The 12575-nt window shown below is 37.2% G+C and overlaps 1 protein-coding gene across 1 annotated transcript in view; it reads left to right on the top strand.

The window, feature by feature from the left end:
* The first annotated feature begins 2821 nt into the window (after nucleotides 1–2821).
* aff4 (AF4/FMR2 family, member 4) overlaps nucleotides 2822–12575 on the top strand; it is a 44063-nt gene continuing 34309 nt past the window's right edge. Inside the window, exon 1 of the mRNA XM_037687891.1 lies at nucleotides 2822–3125. The gene's annotated coding sequence lies outside the window, so the exon portion shown is untranslated. The remainder of the gene's footprint in view (nucleotides 3126–12575) is intronic.

The following is a 12575-nucleotide window of genomic DNA, read 5'->3' as shown; positions in this document are numbered from 1 at the left end:
GGGGGGATTAAGGTGTGGGGTTGTTTTTCAGGAGCTGGGCTTGGCCCCTTAGTTCCAGTGAAAGGAACTCTGACTGCTTCAGTGTAACAAGACATTTTGGACAGTTCCATGCTCCCACCTTTGTGGGAACAGTTTGGAGCTGGTCCTTTCCTCTTCCAGCATGACTGTGCACCAGTGCACAAAGCAAGGTCCATAAAGACATGGATGACAGAGTCTGGTGTGGATGAACGTGAACGGCCTGCATAGAGACCTCAACCCGATAGAACACCTTTGGGATGAATTAGAGCGGAGACTGAGAGCCAGGCCTTCTCGTCCAACATCAGTAAGGGACCTCACAAATGTGCTTCTGGAAGAATGATCAAAAATCCCCATAAACACACTCCTGAACCTTGTGGACAGCCTCCCCAGAAGAGCTGAAGCTGTTCTAGCTGCAAAGGGTGAAGCAACGTCATATTGAACCCTTTGGATTAGGAATGGGATGTCACTTAAGCTCATATGTGAGTCAAGGCAGGGGAGCGAATACTTTTGGCAAGGTGTATTCATGCTGTGTTTATGCAGTAAAGTTTTTAAAGCAGAATGGAGCTTTTGCTTAGAGGCTTGACGACCCAAAGTACCGTAGGTTTCTCAGACCAGCAAGAAAACGTGTTCCCGAGCAGCGATCAGCACTGTGGCATTCCACTTCTTAACCTCTAACACCCTGCAGCATCAGATCTAACCTCTCAGTCACTGTCATCACAGCAGCTCACGGCCTGGGCTGAATATTCACAGGTCAGCGGTGGGGTCAAATGTAGAGTACTGTGCATGCAAAGGCATCCTGTGCACAGCGAAGCCATTTAGTGAAGAACTCAAGAGGTTGGCTTTGGCCTCCTATTATTCTACCTGAGCAGCATATGAAGAGAACTGCTGTGTGATCAATCTTATTGGGTCATTGCAGCTTATAATACTAATCGAAAGCTCTTAAAGTCGTACACAACGTTTGATTGACAAAATCCAAGCATATCATGATCCATATCATATGATGCAGTAGTTTTCCAGATGTTTTGAATGCAAGTCTAAAATGTGGGCTCACACTCAATGTAAACAAAGCACTCTGCTGAATCTGATGAAAACTACATGGAAGTTGGAGTTCCATGACTGACCTATGTCAGAGTGACCATGATCTGTGTGGGTAAACACATAAAGCTGGTAAAAGGTTTGGCCTATTTTCAGTCGCTTCAGCTGTTTCTGTGAACAAGCACCTGATGACATCCAGTTTTTTGCTTACAAATGTTCCTTTTAAGGACACAATAGCAATCGATATGAGAAAATGATTGTGAGAATTTTGTTCCTGACTCCACAATTGCATTTTTTTGTTTGCTCTTCATGATTTCGCAGTGAGTACCTTTTATTGCACAAGAAAACAGAAGGCAGAGTTTGAAACTTTCGTTTATCTTTCTTTTTTTAATTTTAATTTTATTTTACAAAGTTGTGTAACAATCTTCAGGCAGCGGTCTCCTTAGCCGAGCTATCAGCGACCAGCAGGGAACAATGAGACGTGTCTGTGGTGCGTCAAATACCGACAACCTTTGCGTCACTGGACCGCTGCATTCAATTGCAATAGGAATTATGAGCATTCCGTGTAAAGAGTTGATCTTGACTTCAACAAAACGTGTTTGTATTTTCTCTTTTTTCACTTTATATTTTTGTCTTTTAAAAAAAAAAAAGTTATTACATGTGTGACTTTGATAACTGATGAATAAAAACTTGAATCACTTGTAATATATACATATTTGGCTAATTATGATTTATATTATTAATTGGTTGTTTATTATTGATTTATTACTCATCATTATTTTTAGCCATTATTTATTAGTAATTACATCATTTTCAAAGTTATTACACCTCTGACTTTGATAACTGATCATTAAAAACTTGAATCACTTGTAATATATTCATATTTTACTCAAACTTTTTTAAGTACAGTGATTTGATAAAACACGGACAAGTATAATTAGAAACGTTTTAAATAGACAAAACCATAATTGCATATTTGTAAAGATTTTTGAAAGTTACTAGTTGGTATGACCATATTTATTCTTCATCACAAACATAGGATATTAGATTTTTAGTGCTTTTTTATCCTCACACTGTAGTAAGGCAATCACGCACACCTATTTTTAAAAGCATTCTTTAAAAGACCATCAAATGGAGCTTTTTTATCCTTCACTTGTCTGAGTTTTTCATATTTTTAGAGAATTGCTGCACGATGTGCTAATATATGCCAAGGTCTGAGCTGATAGCCGTGTGGGCCTCACATCGCTGGTGCTGCAAGAGGTTTTATGCCTGTCAATCTACTTACATGATTAAAAACAAAATGATAGAAATAGGAATAAATGATGTGTTACTGTGACTTGTGGCTACAAGTAAAGTATTTAAACGTAAGATGATCAAGAGGTTTTTGTTTTTTTTATCCATTAAGTTGAGGTGGATTGATAATTTCACTGGTATCTTAAACTATAGATTGTCTGAAAATTTGTTGGGCACAAATTTAAGAATGAAAATAAATGTGATCAAATTAATATGTGAATAAGGCCTGGAGAGCTCATGACAAAACCACTGTGGCATTCTTGAATGTGAAGAGACTCATGTAGATTTTTGTTCACAACTGTTTAACCTAATTAAAAATGAAATTGGGTTTGTTGTTTCTAGTTTGGTGTTTATAGTAAAAAAAAAAAAAGAAAAGAAAGAAAGCTGTTTTTGTCAAGTTTTCATTCCAGGCACTCGTTGGGTTTTGACACAATTCCGATATATATACGATTTCCGAGTTCCATTGAATGCAGCATCCAGTCCTGTCTGTTGTACCTGCTGGCTGCTTAACTTAGCTAGCAGTCTTACCTATCTGCCACTTCTATTTAAGAGTAATAAAATTAAACGAGAAAGAAGATGATTTTGCCTTGTTTTCCGCACGATGTACAGTTGACACGCAAGGAAAACACGAAGACCTTCAGTTCAGTTTTAGTATTTTAAGTGTTAAAGCGTTTCGCTGAGTCCATTTTTTTTTGCGTGTATTTGGAAGTGGAAAAAGACAAAGAGAAAAAAGAGCTTTCCAACAGCTAGAATGGTTCGGGCCTAAAAGAAGACAAGAGGTGAGGATGCTCAATGCCGGGAAAAAAAATGTTACGTGTTGAATAACTTGACTTGGTGGCTGTGTGACATTTAAAGTGAGCGTTAACAGAGATTTCCGCAAAAATAAACGGTTTCAAAGCTAGCTAGCCTAGCCCCTCCTAGCCGAAACGTTACGGTTAAAGATGCAGGTAGTCCTGTCTATGGGGAGCTAGCCTCATGCTAAATGTTAGGCTGAACATTTGCGGCATTTTTTTGTACTTCTGGTGACAGGAAATGTATAATTTATTACGACAGTGTCAGATGCCACTGTTGTACGTGCATTTGCTTTTTGTCCTGAAAAGCGGACAAGTGTTGAGCTTGTTTTTGTCCCTGTAACATTTAGCTAGCAGGTTTAACATCGATGTTTTCTGCTGTAAACAGTGGCTGACATAACTTGAAAACACATTTGTGCCGGTTAGTACTAGTAAGTTATGAGCACTGAGTACCGAGCTCTTGTTTTGTTGTAGCAAATAGTGTACATGTTGGTAATCTAAAACGTACAGTATGTACAACTATGGACAAACAAAGTCGTGATGAGTTTTAAACGGGTAAATTCTCATCGCCAAGTAGTCAAACCCTTCATTACAGTGTGGTTAATCAAACAAACAAACAAAAAAATCATGAGATCCATACAAGCATTGATTTCAGAACATAGCTTTTACAAGTGCCATTAATTAAAGTACTTATGCACATTATAAAAAGTACTTTTTCGTACACTAAAGTATGTTTTAGTCTATCAAAGAGGCTGATGACATTATTTTTTTAGGAAGCCATTTTATGTGTCACAGTTGGGGGAAGGGCTAGAAAATGTAACCTTAAGTCCAGTGTTTCTCTTATTATCAAAGATTCAGGTGAAGATGGGGGATTAGCTGTGACATTGGGAACAAGAACAGAGCAGGTTTACCTTGGAGTTCAGTCTAAGGTCAAGGGCTTTACACAGTATTGCCAGCTGTGAACTGGCACCAGTGGTTGAGACAGTTCAGGTTGCAGTTTTATTTCTGATATGTTTAAGCCATAAGCAAGAGGTTAGGATACATGCAGTGTCCCCAATAGACAGATTAGGACATCACTTAAGTGAAAATACAGGTTTATATACTGCTTATGAAGGAGACAAACTTTCCTCTATGAGTAAGTAGTAAGTGTAGATCTGATATGCTGAGTACAACGTATATACTACTGAAGAAACTAAATTTAAAGCCCCTTCTGTGAATAATCAGGTTTTTTTTAATAAAGCTTGGAAAACGGTAACATTTACAGGTCTCCCATTCCTTTAAAGAATGCATTTGCTTGCTGCCTTTCATGACAGATTTAAACTTAGATCATCTTAGGCTGATTTGATCGTTCAATATAATGTTATTTTTAAAGTTTGACCAAAACGGATGATTTGTTTTGGTCAAACCCTAAAAATAACTTTATATTGCAACATGGCTTGCTCAACGTATATGTTGTGAATGACTCTCGGCTCCAATTGTGCTAAATTTTAGCACAATTTCTTTGAAAAAAATTGAATTATAGCCATTTTTGTATTTTTTAAGGTCAGTTGACTGTGGAGGCCATCCTGAACAGGGCTGAGTGAGTCCAAAGACGGACAGAATTGGCGCCAACATTTCACAGCAAAATTTGAAGCAAAGATCTCACACAATGAGAGCCAACAAGCCACTTGAGTGGTTAGAGCAGTCGTCCTCCAATGCAAGAGTTGGGAGTTCGAATCCACCAGCAATCACATGTCGAAGTGTCCCTGGGCAAGACGCTGAACCCCTCGTTGCCTCCGATGTGTGTCCTATCGGTGTTTGAATGTGGTAAAGCACCGATTAGTCTCTTTTAGAATGATTTGTTCAATTAGCTTTTGTAGATATCTACTAGAGTGCTGTATGAACGGGTAAATGAGGACACAGATTGTAGTGTAAAGCGCTTTGAGTATCTCGATAAGATAGAAAGGCGCTATATAAGTACAGTCCATTTACCATTTACAATCTGTAAGCACTCAGAATATCTGATAGAGGTGACCCTCAGCTCTTAACACATCAAGTTTTATCTCAGCATCTGTAAAATTGACTGAGTTATATAGTCATGCATGTGTTTTCTTAAGGTCAGTCGGCTCTGGCACCCATCTTTAATGGGGCTGAATCCAAATGTTAATCAGTTGTCGACGAGCATCCTAGACATACTTTCTGCATGTTTCAATAAAATTGTTCCAGTGGTTTATGCTTTCACCCTTTGGCAGGGGTGATCAAAATTAAAAATCTTTTACTTTTTTTATTTTATGAAATGTAATAATAATAAAGTTGTAGTTAACATGCTATTTAAAAACGCATACATATATGTTTCATACTCTACTATTTGTAAATAGAGATGTTGATTAGTGAGATGGAGCTGAAACATTAGTGAGATGGAGCTGAAACACTTGTCTGTGTGATCGCTGGCAGTAATAGTTTGCATTAGGGTAACCACCACTGATTGATTTGTGCTGACAAATGAGACCCAAGCAGATTGCTTCATTGCTCCCAGGTGTCAGTTATGTCGGATTATTTGAATAGTGAGAAAACAAGCGACTGAAGTAAACAGCACATTAGTAATTTGTAACTGCTCCCTGTGACGCAGCTTGCTGTGAAAGTCCGCTTCACTTCCTGTTCAAGTTTTTGCCTACAGGCTCTAGTTGAACCGTTTCCTCGGTTGTCAAGGCACATGCACTGTCAAGATTGTTTTGTTGGCTTGTTTGTCCATTTCAGAGAGAGCATGTTTTCTTTGGCCTTGACACAGCTAATGTATAATACAGTCAATCATTCCACGCTACAGTTTCACAGGCTGGTTTTTGCCTGCGCTACTAAAATGTTGTGTTTTTTATGTCTCAAAAACTGCAGCTCTGTCTGATTGAACTGAATTCAAAGAGAAGAGCTGAATGACTTTGCTGAAATTTGCTGAAGAAACTGAAACTTAGTTTTCAAAGATAAAAATTGCCTAACAAAAAAGGAGCAAAACATTAGCAAAAGGCTAGCCTAAGTTACATAAACAGAAGGCTAGCCTAAGCTAAATGGAGCAAAAGGCTAGTTAAAGATAAATGTAGATAAAAATAGGGATGCACGATATTATCGGCATGATTTCGGCTGATATTGGTGTTAAAATTCAATATTGGGCATCGGCCATTCCATTAAAATAATTCTTCGATATAAAAGGTGCTGTTTTTGCCTGCAGCAAAAAATATGCAAAAAATTGGAATAATAATACAGTAAGATATAAAGCACCACTTTGCACTGTTTAACATTGTAACATTATCGGAAATGCCAAGAACTGTACATGAAGTATTTGAGACGTTAGCTCAAAGATATCAGCCCAATATTAACCTGTAACCTAAATTAGTAACCTGTCTAAATAATGGTTGAATTAATGAAAAACATTTCTGAACCTTGGTACAAAAAACAAAACTGTGGCTTAAGGTATCTTCATCAAGGAAGCAATTCTCACAAATGGGGTAACCATTCTCTAGAGAAGTGTAGGCGATGTAGTTTTGAATTAAATCAAATCGTGTCTTGTATTGTAAGAGCATTTGTGGACATTCTCCAGGCCTTCTTCCCATTGAACATCAGTAATTATGATACCCAATTCCTTTTCACATTTAGATTTGATAAAATATGAGTTCACAGGATTCATTGGCTCAATTAAACTCTCATAAATATGAGAGATGAATTTTTCACTGAGGTGGAAATGGAAAGCATTTATCAAGGCAAGAGATGTTGAGAGTTCAATCTAGTAGGCTCATTAGCAACTGACCTATCAGTGATCGCAATTTGTCCCGAAGTGAAACGCACCTCATCTGCAGGAGCTGCGTCCCCTTTTCTTCCAAAAACATTGTCAGGATTGTGCATTACGGATGCTTTGCTGTCATAGAGATTTTGTGAAAAATCATTGGGAAAAAATGGTTAAACATTGTCAGTGGGAAACATGCAGTTCAGACACACATTAGTGTTTAGATGGTGGAATACAGTTTATTCCATTTCCAAAACCTAAACGAAATCTGTAAAAATGTATAAGATGGATAAAGGCTTGCGATTGACCTCATGAGCAGCTGAATACAACAGTGATAAACGGGAACTGACAGGGAACTACCACATGTTCGTCTGTACAAAGGAAACTGCAAGTAAATCTTCTATTTTCTGTCATAATTACATTGTATGCTTAAAGGTTAGGTTAATGCTTAAAGCTAGTTGTGCTGTTTAGCGTGCGTTATATGTAGATGTATGTTGCAACTTCTGGTTGCACAAGTTTACTCTTTGTTTACTTATGATAAGTTAACACTAAACCGATTTTGCACAAAACATTTAATGGTTTGTCTAATGTAAAATTTACACTCAGTACATACTGAATTTCACTGTAAATTCTTGCACTGTTTAGCTCTGCGGCATAAAAACATCTACTGCCGTAACTATTTTAAGTTAATAGTATTTTTTAAACTTTTTTTGCCTGTTTTCTTTAACTTAATGTTGACTGATGAGGTAAAAAATGCCTCAGGTAATACAGTGAGCTTCACTACCTCCGCCATTACAGCTATCTTGTTGTTTGTTTGTTTGTTTGTCCGAGGTTAGCTCACCCTCTGTTACATTTTCGCATGGGCGGCGCAATCTTACCGTTCATGTCAATTATACAGAGTCCCATCTGTCTCCAAAGTCTAAATGTACTGTCTAGAATATATGGTTTAAAAAACTGATTGTCTGCAATGGGCATGCCTAAGGACAAGGACTTTAAACTAAAGTGTGATTTAATCTGATTGAAAATACATATGGTATTGTGTGTCACCACATTGCCTTTGTATAGAGATTTATCAATGGGCAGGGGAGATAACAGTATAGCTCTTATGCAGTAAGGTTGACATGCGTCATGCTCCAATTGCACCCATGTAAGGGGTTCCCCAATGTCAGCTAGCCAGTATGTCATGAATTTTATATGTTTGGCCCAGTAATAGAATAAGAAGTTAGGCGGCCACCGTCCTCCCTCCTTTGTAGACTTGCAAAGGTATTTTCTATCAATCCTATGAGTTTTATTGTCCCAGAGAAAAGGCAAGACAAGAGTGTATATATATTTTTAAAGGTGATTTAGGTATAAATAATGAGACTTGGGAATAAATACAATAATTTGGGCAAAATTATCATTTTTATAACATTTGCTCTACCTGTGACATGTAAAGTGTGTTCTAAAACTGTATACTTGAGTGAAGCTCAGATAATAAAGGTGAACGGTTAAGCTTTAGTTAAGAGGGATAACATTTTACCTAAATAATCAAGTAAGCTAACTTCTTATTAGCTATATTAAATGAAATAATTAGTAACCAAGACTGATTATTCACACATATAGGCATTAGTCCACTTTTATTAATATTTATCCTATATCCAGAGAAAGATCCATGTAATATGTATAAGTCTAATATGGCAGGAGGTGTTGTTTCCAGCCAGATGATGTATAGTAAAACATAATCTGCATAAAGCAATATTTTATTAATATTTTTATTGGTATCATAACCAAAAAATTTTGAATGTATACTTTCAGCAAGGGGCTCCATTTCCATTGCAAATATCAGCAGGTAAATCAAAGTGTGTAGGTCAAAATGTGGTGACAGATCCTAGATGGTGAGGACATGAGCATGAGGATTAACATGGAGCCATTTAACCATTGAAATAACGTTTTCACCCAAATTACAGTAAGTCTTTCCAATACTTCAAGCACATAAGTCCATTCAACCTGGTCGAATGCCTTTTTGGTGTTGAGTGCTTAAACTGCTAATTCTTCTTTAGGTTTGCCAGTGGAGTAAATTATATTAAATATCCATCTAAGATTGAAAGGCAAATTTCTCTGGGGTGTAAATCTGGTTTGATTCAGGTGAACTAACCATGTTAAAAAGGTACTGAATCTTTTGGCTAGTATTTTAGAGAACAGTTTCCCATCTAGATGTAGTAAAGAATATGTATATAAATAACAGTTATAATTTTCTCTGTAAGGGTAGGAGGAAGGGCTTTATCAATTACATCTTGAGTAAATGTTTTATGCAGGTATGGACACAAAATCTTGCTAAATTTCTTTTAACATTTTCTAGAGATACCATCCGGTACAGGGGCTTTGTTTTTAGTCTAGATAATCACTCTCTTAATTTCTTCTATTGTTATTTCTGATTTTAGCTGTGTGAATTCTTCCTCCTCTAAATTTGAAAATTTGAATTTATCCAAGAGCCCCTTCATAGAGTCATAATCTGCATTCTATGTAGCATACATTGTGAATAAATTGTAGAAGTTGGTAAATCATATCTTTAAGATTCTAACAACATTTTTTAACAAAACAAGGTGTTGTGTCTGTTTGGATGTGCTAAATTGAATTAGAACCATAGAGGTAACTACTGTGATGAACGCAATTCAATAAATGATCAAATATTAAAAAAAAATAAATAGTATTGAATAACTACATGAGCTGAAATCCTGTAAATATAATCACTTTGAATGAAATAGTCATTTTAGGGGAGAAATCTGTCAGTCTAGAGTTTAAACAATTAATTTACCGGTATACTCTTCAAAAGGACTTCCTATGTTTACATTTTTTTAAATACTGGTATGTGCATCTCTGACAACCCTTCTAAAAGTAAACTAGAGAAAAGTTGTTAAAACCCATATCTTCCTTCAGAATGTTTGTCTTGATGGTGCTTCATTAGGGAACACTATACTGTTTACTTTTACTAATGTCATTTACACAGTATACTGTGTACTTTTATTAAGGTCATATATTTTACATGAAAACCTTTGGGAAGTGATCTGTATGCAGGAAAACTCCCTCAGATGTGTGGTAATGTTAATATTCAGGGCATATGTATCCAATAGAGTGAGAGGTATAGAAAATAACTCCCCAACCACTATTAAGTACTGTGCACCTCTATCAGCTATTGTACTTTTATGCACAAATACCTTTAAAAAAAATAAGTCATAATGGCTATATCACTCGCTTTAGCAGGGAAGGATGAATGATGCACATTCTCAAATTCACCTATATTTTAAACGTGTATGAAATGTATCTTTCAAATGTGTTTGCTGCAAGATTATGATATTCGGTGTCAGTGTTATGAGAGGACCATGCTTCTTTTAACTGGCTGTTTAAACCTCGTACATTCCAGCTGACAAAGGTTATATTTCTGCCAATCTGTAGATTTACATTATTCTAAAGAGGCTTGTCAAAAGAAAGTAAAGAATGTTATTATTGGGCTCTCAGTAATATATATATATTTAAAAAAAACAGCTGGGCGTGGAGCCTAAGTAAGCAAAAGGTGGTAAGATAAGTACAGGTATACTTCTCTGTATTGTTACTGCTAACTGTTTAGTAATTCTTACCTGCTGTCTGACAACTCATCACTAGTAATGAACGCTCAGTATATGTGCTCAGGTACAATAAATGCAATTGGAGAAAACAAAAACTCAGTGTGAAGTCATTGTTGCATTGCGTGATTGTGATTACCCTTGTTGTTAACACAGTTTAGGCTGAGTGTGTAACGAGCGCCTCCACATAGTTAAGGGCCTCTTCTGGGTCAGTAAAATCCTTCTTCACATTGTAGTGGGTTTCCAGTACTTTTGCATGATAAACCCATCCATACCTGACGCCAGGTGTCCCACGCAGTCTCTCTCTCACCCTTGCAAACGCAGCTCTACGTTTAGCAACAGAGGGAGGGAAGTCTGGAAAGATGTTTTTTTTAACACATCTTTTTTTAATTTCCCCTTTATTTATCCAGGTAGTCTCATTGAGCCACGAGAACTCATTTTCAAGAGAGACCTGTTTAGAGAGCAGATGGGAGTTAAGGGCCTTGCTCATGGGTCCAGAGTGGGGAGAATGAGGGTGGGGGCAGCTGTGGGTGCTTCACCTACCCCACCCACATTTTTCATGTTATCGGTACCGGGGCTTGAACCGGCGATCTTCCGATCACAGGCCCACCTTCTCTAACCTCTGTGCCACCACTCCCCATCTTCAAGGAAACAAAGATCTGGATGTATTTCTGTGGGGAAATATTTGTAGGTATAATAAAATATTTAGCGAAAGACAAAAGATAGAAAACCCCCAAATCATAGCATTTATCTAATGAGCTGAACATTTTCATGTTTGAATGGCTAAATGCTGATTCAGCATTCACACAATAATAAATAAAATCTTAAGATGTTAACTGTATCAGTTGCTGAGGTGGGCATTTTTATAATCCAACGTTTTCTTCACAAAAATGAGCTTGTCAGGAGTGAGTTGCTTGAAGTACTCCTCTAGAGTCTGCCAGTTTAATTAGCCCAAATCTTATCAGACATCAGCAGCTCGTTTCTTAAACTTGCCGTTCTGTGCTGCTCACGCAGCAGAAAAATTTGCTACTCATTGTGTCCTGACCTCACACATCTGTTCTGCTTTTGTTCTTTAGGATGAGAGTTAGCTCTCGTGTGGCTACACAGTCTTGAGAAGGAGAAGCTCATTAAGGCCATTTCATTTTTCATATGTCTCTTCTGTGAAATCCCATATGTCGAATGTTGGATGTGTGAGATGTCTCTTTATATGTAATGCAATTCATTGAGAACTACATTTCTTTTTTTGAGGTTGTTCGTTGTTTTGCAGTATATAGAAAATTGAATAATGTAAAATAAAAAAATTCCAAAGAAGTGAAATAAGTCTAATAAGAAAAAAAAATGACTGGATTTAAGTCATGCCTGTAGACAGCTTTTGACTTTAATGTTTCTATTTTGCAATCTTAAGCTGAATGTGCTGCGTAAGAATTGGAATGAACTTTACAAATAATAAGTATCCTATTTATTTTTTGTATCCCGTTGCAGAGTTGAGGGGAATTTTAAACATCCTTTGTCTGTTTGTCGTCTTGTGAGCTGGATAACTTGAAAATAAGCAACGTGCCAACTTCCATTTTGGTGTGTTACTGCATCTTGGCGTAAGAAAGGTCCCTTTGGAAAACTGGGTTGCCACATCAAAATTAGAGATGCACCATTCGATACCAATATCGGGATCGGTCCTGATATCGAAATGAAAACAACTTCTGGATCGGGTATCCGTGACAATGTGACCGATCCATCCTGGGCAGATCTATTCACTCTAATTCTATGCTTTGTGCTCTGAGTGACGTCACACGCTAGCGAACTCATCGCAGATTGTTTTCAAAATGGAGCGAGCGAAAGGATCAGCCATCTGGAACTATTTCCCACTACCTCAGCCAACACATTCGACAGCTATGTGCAATACATGCACAGCGACGGTTCCAGGGGGTGTCACTAAAACTTCCAACTTAATCAAGCATCTCCAGAGATTTCACCCTAAACAGCACGCTGAGTTTGTTGAACAGAATTCAGCACAGTTTTTCCTATTTCGGATCGGAATCGAATAGGGATCGACCGACACTAAACCTTATATATCGTATCATAAGTGGAAAA

Source organism: Nematolebias whitei, chromosome 14, assembly GCF_014905685.2.
Source record: "Nematolebias whitei isolate Nwh7 chromosome 14, NemWhi1, whole genome shotgun sequence".
Taxonomy (NCBI): domain Eukaryota; kingdom Metazoa; phylum Chordata; class Actinopteri; order Cyprinodontiformes; family Rivulidae; genus Nematolebias; species Nematolebias whitei.
This window is presented reverse-complemented; position numbering and strand designations above follow the sequence as displayed.